The 8,361-nt window shown below is 36.1% G+C and overlaps 1 pseudogene; it reads right to left on the reverse strand.

Annotated features, from left to right (window-relative positions):
- Positions 1–4,765: 4,765 nt before the first annotated feature.
- LOC132563363 (uncharacterized) lies at positions 4,766–6,461 on the reverse strand (annotated as a pseudogene).
- Positions 6,462–8,361: the final 1,900 nt, after the last annotated feature.

Consider the following 8,361-nt stretch of genomic DNA (forward strand, 5'->3'; position numbering starts at 1 on the left):
ATAATAGATGGTCAGTTTAAAGATATCGCATTGACAGAAAACATTGTTTGTGAGATAAAAAGTGTTTTAGAAAACCTATTTTTTATTGGCATAGAAGCAGATAAAGTAGCAATAAAAAAATTACAAGCTCAGCTGTACAGGCTGAGATCAAAGGCAAAGGCTACGAGAAGCAAAGGGGGCTTACAATTTAAGCAATTCCAGGAAGGTCTGACACAGGCATACTATGATTGGGAAGTGGGAGTTTCCCTGCATGAAACCAAAAAACAATGTGAAAAGCATAAAAGTGAATGTGAGAAAGCATATGAAAGCAAATTATTAGAAGAAAAACAGCATTTCTCCTCAATAATAAAGGGAAAAGAATTCGAAAAGAGACAGGTGGAGGAAAAATTCAGAGAATTCATAAAGTCCCAAGAGAAGTCGTCGGAGAAAAAAAGGAGACCATTTGATGAATTAACAAATTCTTGTCAGTCAAAACGCAGGAAACTAGAGAAATAATTTTGCAAAGAAGCTTTGGGTCCATTAGAAGAGTGTTATGGAATTACCCCTGTGTCTGTTGTTGTTAAACGTGGTGGAAAAGAGGAAGTTATCAGCATATACCAAAGTGAGAACGAGTCAAATTCTGAAAATTCTTTCTCAGAAAAATCTCTTACCCAAGATGACATTGATGAACTTAATATGCTAGTTTATGTACTTGATACCTTCAACATCTCCAGAGAAGCCTACGGTAATCTTAGCATGATATACAAGACGTTACCAAGACGACATGTACTTCAAAGCTATATATCACAACTTAATTCAAATTTCAAGATAACCGACACACCAGATGGCGTAGGTGTCCAACAATCATTCAAACAACAACTGATCAATGTCTTAAAATCTTTGAAGACAGAGGAAAGAGTTATTACTGTAAAAGTTTCAGGGGATGGCACAAATGTAGGCAAGAGGTTGCATTTTGTAAATGTGACCTTCACTGTGATAAATGAAAAAAGATGTAGCTCAGCTCAGGGGAACTATCCCCTCTGCATATTGCGGTGCAAGGAAAAGCACGATAGCCTGTCTGCAGGATTAGCTGATATTCGTAAAGAAGTGAGTGACTTGCAGGGCAGTATGTTGACTGTTGATGGTAGAGAATATGAAATCAAGATAGTGCTAGGTGGAGACTATAAGTTTTTGTTAGCTGCCGTTGGGATTCCTGGCATTATGGTGAAGTATTTTTGTCTGTACTGCAAATGCAGCAAGTCGGAGAAATGCAGGTTTGACAAAGAATGGTCCATGACAGGTGTGGAACAAGGAGCTCGGTTGGAATATCTACAATGAAGGTAATACAATTGGAAAATCTGTGAAGGGTAGGTCAAAAAAGCAGGAAAAAACGGAGTACTATTCTGTCACAAACCAACCACTGTTTGAAGTCCAGCCGCATCAAGTTGTCATTGATCAGCTTCATATGTTCATGCGGATAAGTGATAAATTGTTCAATCTCTTGGTAGCTGAACTACGTACATTTGACAACATAGCCGCAACAATTACCTCCGGCGCACTTGACAGGGAAAAAATGCAGCACATAGCCAAATTAGAGTGCATGTTAAACAAACTTGGTATTAGCTTTGAACTCACAGTTGATCGAGAGACCAAAAAACTCCAATTCCGAGATCTGACGGGTTCAGAGAAGCTAGTTCTTATGAAAAACTTCAATGCTGCAGAACTGATTGAGGACAAAAACAGAGCAAAGTTAATTCAAGCAATTTGGGATGACTTTAGAGACCTAAATGAGATGTTTCGATCAGAAAATCCGGACCCAGATATTATCTTGGACAAAGTTTCAGACTGGTGCTCCAGGTATGTTGTCATCTTTCAAGCAAGGGATGTTACTCCTTACATCCATATAATGAGATACCACGTGCATGAACTTGTTCGCTATTATGGCAATATTTCAAAGTTCAATCAGCAGGGCCTTGAAAAACTCAACGATAATATTACAAAACAATACTTCAGGGGCAGCAACCATAAAGCAACAGGAAATGTAGCAATCAAACAAGTACTTGAAAAGCAGAACAGAGTATCTCTTCTAGAGAGTAGAGAGGCTGGTCACAATAGACTCTCTCATGTCAAGGAGGATACATAAGGTAATCCAGTCTTTGAGCACATTTACACATATTTGAACTTCATTTCAGTGACTCAATTGGAATGAAACTGTATGTCAGAAGATCATAATCTTTTAATGCATGTTGCACACCAGATGATTTATTTTTTTGTTTTTAATGAGTTAGGTTCATAAAATGAATGACTGTTACTTATATTGGCCATGAGTCATAACATTGGTAATGTTCTAGTCATGAGGAGAGCACTGACATATATGTAATATGTATTGTGATTATGTAAGAGATAGTATTGAGTATGGTAAGAGATAGCATTGAGTATGGTATGAGATTATTGACTATTGAGTATGATAAGAGATAGCATTGAATATGATAAGAGATAGTATTGCTTAACAAAATATTTTATATCATGTGACCAAGGGCTCAGTTGCTGAAATACCCGCCAAAATTATGTTTTTATGACATTAAGCATTTCTAATTTTAAAAGCTGAGCAATACATGTCCACATGCCATTGAATTTGTTATTATTGTGCTTATAGTACACATATCATTTTTATAGTCAGTCATGTTTGAGTACTTTTTATTCTGGTGAGCATTTTATACAATGTGCATGCATAATAGAAACACCAAGAATTGTTCAAGTACACATGTACTTTTCCAACCATCTTTTCCATTCATGATCATACCTTTTTTGTTTCAAATTTCCACGTATATATAAAGTATTGTGTGATTTTTTAAAAAGTTTATATTTACATACATTCAGCTTTGGCACCTCATGAACTATACCCAAAAGATACTCTTATAATCTACTATAACATTCCAAGTACGTCTTCAGGATGATGATAGTTAGCACAGTTGTTTTATTTACTAAAATAGATATCCATGTTAGAAAATGGTTATCGGATCTACATCAATTTTCAAATGTCTCACTATGAACTACACTTGTATGATATTGATAAATGAATCTTGTGCCAACTAGAATTTGTAAATGATTTTATTTTTGTTACTGTTTTGTTGATATTTACGTTTTATTGTTGAATGACAAAGGCATGTCATTAAGACTTTACAAATAAAAGAGTTACAAAAAATCTGGAGTCGACTTTTTGTCCCGGAACTATTTGCGAGGTACATGTTTGCGTGTACACACAAAGTTCAGAATGGATTTTACGGGCTAAAATTAGATTTCCAGAAGCTGATACCTGGTTGGCCAATCGGTCAATATATATATTACGTCACAACGAGCGTAATAGTTGATTCGACAAAGATGTTTCCAAAAATAGGACGGATACCCGATGACACCATAGTCGGAGGTCGGCTTTCCCCTTGCAAAAGTGAAGTGGGTTCGGTACAAGTTGACTTCTTTTTACGAACATTTTATAATTATTATTTTAATTTTAAATGAGTATATGTATTCCATACATTCCAGTCTCAATTTCTTATGGTGTAATAGAAAAGTGGACAGCCCATTGTGTCTTGATTTGATTAATATCGCGAAAAATGGGCCAATTTCATTGCGTCATAAGGTCAGCTGGTGACATCACAAGGGGCGTAACTCTAAACGAAGCATCATTATGTTCTGATATGTAACTAAGATCATCAATGAGTGTGGATCGTATGCCAAGGCTATGTGGGCTATAACACTTGACTGCAGCACTGCATGCGAGGGATGCTATTTTTGTAGTTAGGACAGCATTTGACGTACGCAAAAAAAAAAAAAAAAAAAAACTTTGACGTTATGGCGGACGAGGACCAAATACAGAGTGACTTGACCCAGCTAACACAGTGGGCTGCAAGAAAGAAGATCTCGGGACAGGCCCTGGACGTTTTAATAAAGATGGGGTTTACTTCTGTGGAATTTTTATTTTTTAAATACTATAACAGAACTTCTTCCGTGAACACGATAATTAATCTAGTCAATTTAATACGGGGAGGAGTGTTATGTATTTCCGGATAATAATCTGCAATGTACGTCACTAATATTATAATCGCCTTGCGTAGTGATACATCCTGTATGTTGTGTAATAAAAAGCAGTTCGTCAACATGGACACCACGTGTTTGGTTGTGTTATGTCTACCCCTGTGGTTTGGCACGCTGTCCCTACCTGTAGGAACATCTTATTAGCAGCAGACACAACACAAACTAACTCCCAATACCCACTGTCAATTTCTGTAAATTCAGTAATATTATCTTGGGCTTGCTCAAGGTCCTGGACAAGAGCCCCGACCAGCCCCATAGCTATCGTTGGGACGACGTTATTGACGTCAGCCATATTTGTTTTTCGGAAGTGCACTCTGAAGATAATGTCTAAAGAAATCTTCCTCTGCCGGAAGAGCGCAAATCGAGTTCACCTCATCACGCGTCAATGACCAAGACTACTTCGTCTAATTGGCCGAAAAGTCTCTTTTACGCTGCTTCGAAAGTGTCCATTACGGCCCAGATAATTTATACAAACGACAAATTTATCTTTAGGTTTTCGGTCAAATTACAGCTTCTCTTTCTTAAATTAGTATATTCATTAAAAAAAATGAAGACGAGAAAATCGTAGAAAAAAATAATGGGTTATTTTTAATTGAGGACGAATTGGCATCATATATGGGACTAAGATTGTCAAATTCTCGCCAGTTCATGGCGCATTCGGACACCTGAACAACACGCATCATTACTAATGTTACTGAATGATTGTATCTACACATTTTGCTGATGACTCATCAGACTTTTTTCTGTAACGGTTGCATTGTGTCGATGAGGTTTCTATTCTGCATGTTGCCTGTACTGCACAGGATGTAGTTCTTGGTTTCAAGTTTGATGTTACCTGAAGGCCAACATGTCTCCGTCGCTACAACATATATATATATATATATATATATATATATTTAGATAATGTGTTGTTTTGTAGATGAGAGTTAAGATGTATCATCACGGCAAAACTTCTTAATGGTATTATTTATACCACACATATGAAAATGTTAAGAATGAATTTTACACTCATTCTCACTATAGTAAATTTAATCTAATAATTAATTACATTAATGTGTATGACCATATAGTTCCAGTACTGATTATACTACTGATTAAATTTATAAAATGCAATGTCCATGAAACAAAGTCTCAATATAATATTGTTTTTTTTCTGAAGTGAATAGGCCTGAGGAATTTATATTATGCTTTAATGCATAAAATATAATTTGATGAAGGATGCTCTAGCTGGTAATATATAGTAATGGTTATACTTACAACTACATTGTAAGAAGTCTTGACAACCCACGGAATAATTATTCATTGGTTCATCTGACCCAACACATTTATCAGCAGTTGTGCTTGAATCGGTCTGAGTCTCAATATGGCATTGGTCCGATCTATACAAATTGGTACAAACATCCATATGCAGGTTTTCCACATTTTCAGCTTCATTTCCTTGATGTAGTTCTGTTATCTCGGATAAAACCTAAAATAAAATGAACTTATTTTCAGGACAGTATAGAATAACCATATACATGTACTGTACATTGTTAGAGCTTGGCCTAGTTTCATGAATCCTATTCCTCCTTTACTAATCATGGAAATCTGAACTCCCGAAGGAAGACATAGCTTGCATATAATTAAGATTTTCCTTAATGAACTTATGTAAGTTTTCAATGAGGATTAATATTTCAAGTTTTGGTGAAAATTGGGCCATGATTTACTGTTTATGTAGATATTTCATAAATATACATTACACTACAGTAATTATATTTTCACAAGTTTTATGGATTAGGCCGCAGGCGTTGAAGCACAGGGATTTGTTACAAATCAAATGTAATTACATGTGAAGTCTGATGTATACGAATGATGGTTTGTCTTAGAAATAAATCAAATCCGAGTCTAAAAGGAAAAGCTATTACAAAGCTACCCACAGTTACCTGGAAAAGGACTGATGATGAGATATAATTTGTGAAAATTAAGAAGGCTATTGAATTAATTGATGTATCTACCTCCAATCTGCGTCTTTTCTGTATAACTTGACTCCTAGACCGTTTTCTGTTTGGAGTTTCCCAAAGGAAAGGCGAATCGGCTACTTGCGTCGTATTAACAGGACGAGGTGTTTTCGGGGTTGAAGAAAAATAAAAAATAGTTGGCACAGCATCCGTCTTAAGTCTCAAACATTTCGGTTCGTATCCTATGGATTCTGAGATACGGGGATCCTTGGTGAAACATTCAGGACTGAAGTGGATTTGGCAGAGTCGACTGTGTTTCGTTGGCACAAAGTCTTGTCGTTTTAGCTTCACAGTCCACGCATTTCTTAGTTTGTCGTCCTTTGGGAATGCAAATAAACTCACTCTCTGTCCGCTTCGATTCGTACAGTTTATAGCGACACACTGAACCATATTGTTTACATTTTTCCGGACCACTTCACTTGACAAATGGCGCGCTCTAGGGCAAATCTCGTTGGTCTCATATGACGTCACACGGTAAGGGAGATAACTCATGTCGGTAGCATTTCATGGCGGTAACACGGAAAGATTGTGGTATTTTACTAATCTTCAAAAATGCTTTTAAAACATTTTTTTTATGAAAATACAGGTTGGTATGAGTTTATATGATAAAATTGTGCAAGATTAAAGCGGAATTCGGATATTTTTACTTATTCTATGTTTGTCACCTTTAAAACATGTGAAGTGTTTGTAGATCATCATATGCACATAGGATAACACACATGCACAGAGAGTAATTGCAGGAAGGGGAGGTAAATGTTGTTAGTAACTAATATCCCTGTATAATTGAAATGGGGATTGGATTTGGGGCAGAGGACGCTACGACACCAACTCAGGTTCAGTTCATACATATTTATTCAGAAATAGATGAAAACAATACAACACTATATTAGACGGACAGTACATTACGGATTACCATAGGACACAATTTCAACAATACTATAAGATAACAATACCATCACAGATTGGACTTTACATTACATTACAATGCATTACATTACATTATCTTAAAATACTTGAAACTTGAGATTACTGATGACTTTACAGACAATAGTTTAATTATAATATTACATGTGTACTATATTAATTACTATGACATGTTACTTTCAACAAACTATATAGATATACCTAATTTGAACTGAACATGAACAATGGCTTGGCCTAAACAACAAATATAAAAAAGGTTCTCTGATTACAAAGACTACTACAATTACTTCCATAAAATGTACAATATATACATGACTAAATTAGGATTATTTTAAATTCCCAAATTCCTAGAATAAATTAATTACTTTTAAACATTATGGATATTTCAAAATGGCCACAAGCCTGAACACTTTTCACCTGACACACTAGCACAGTGAATCAATTAAAATAAGATATTACAGATATATAAAGTGCACTAGTATAGCACATCATAATTGACTATGTAAATCAGTTACTATTACATTATTAGCATTGAATAAAATTAGACATTAATACATTTAAACAAGTTAAAAGTTCCTACCTCCTGCCTGGTGTCTGTTATCCAGTCAGCACTGCGATACCTCTGTCCAATGCTCATGCCAAGCATGTGCAGTGGGACAGGTAGGGAAAGAGTCCCATGACCAGCAGTGGGACAGGTAGGGGAAGGGTCACATGACTAGCACACAGGTAAAGGTCACAGAACATAAACAGAAGCACATGACACTACACAGCTGACAGCTGGACAATAACACAGGACAGTACTAGACACCACGATACTGCACAATCATCATTATTATCATGTTATTACAATTTAATTACAATGCAGAATATACTGTTTATTCATCATCTGAAAAACCCGGACAGGCTGTCTCTGCCACATAATAATTAACTACATTGTAGTAGGCGGGCTCAGGAGATGAGAGTTTGCCACACAAATGACTTCGCGTTGTGTATTTTATTAATCCATTACTCGTCTCGAAGCAACGCATTATCTTTTGATTTTGATTATATTTTATCACTCTTACTTTTGACTCGATATCCCAGCACAAAGTATCAACTTTCTTACCAACAAAAACAATAAGCTAGTCATCTGAAGAATTTAGCGCCGAAAACCAAAATAGATAATTCCCTCGCCGCACCAACCGGAAGTGAAATGCTAGAAACGAAAGTAGGCTGCACACGTGATACGCACACATGCATAGATAGCAGAGGCCTATGCCGGTGCTAATGAAGACAGCCGGCAGGTCAGCAGTCCTCATATTATTAATATAACCTATTATAAACATAATATTGCTATTAATCCATTACTCGTCTCGAAGCAACGCAT

This window comes from Ylistrum balloti, unplaced genomic scaffold, assembly GCF_031769215.1.
Source record: "Ylistrum balloti isolate Yb309-2 unplaced genomic scaffold, AGI_CSIRO_Ybal_v1 Utg371698, whole genome shotgun sequence".
Taxonomy (NCBI): Eukaryota; Metazoa; Mollusca; class Bivalvia; order Pectinida; family Pectinidae; genus Ylistrum; species Ylistrum balloti.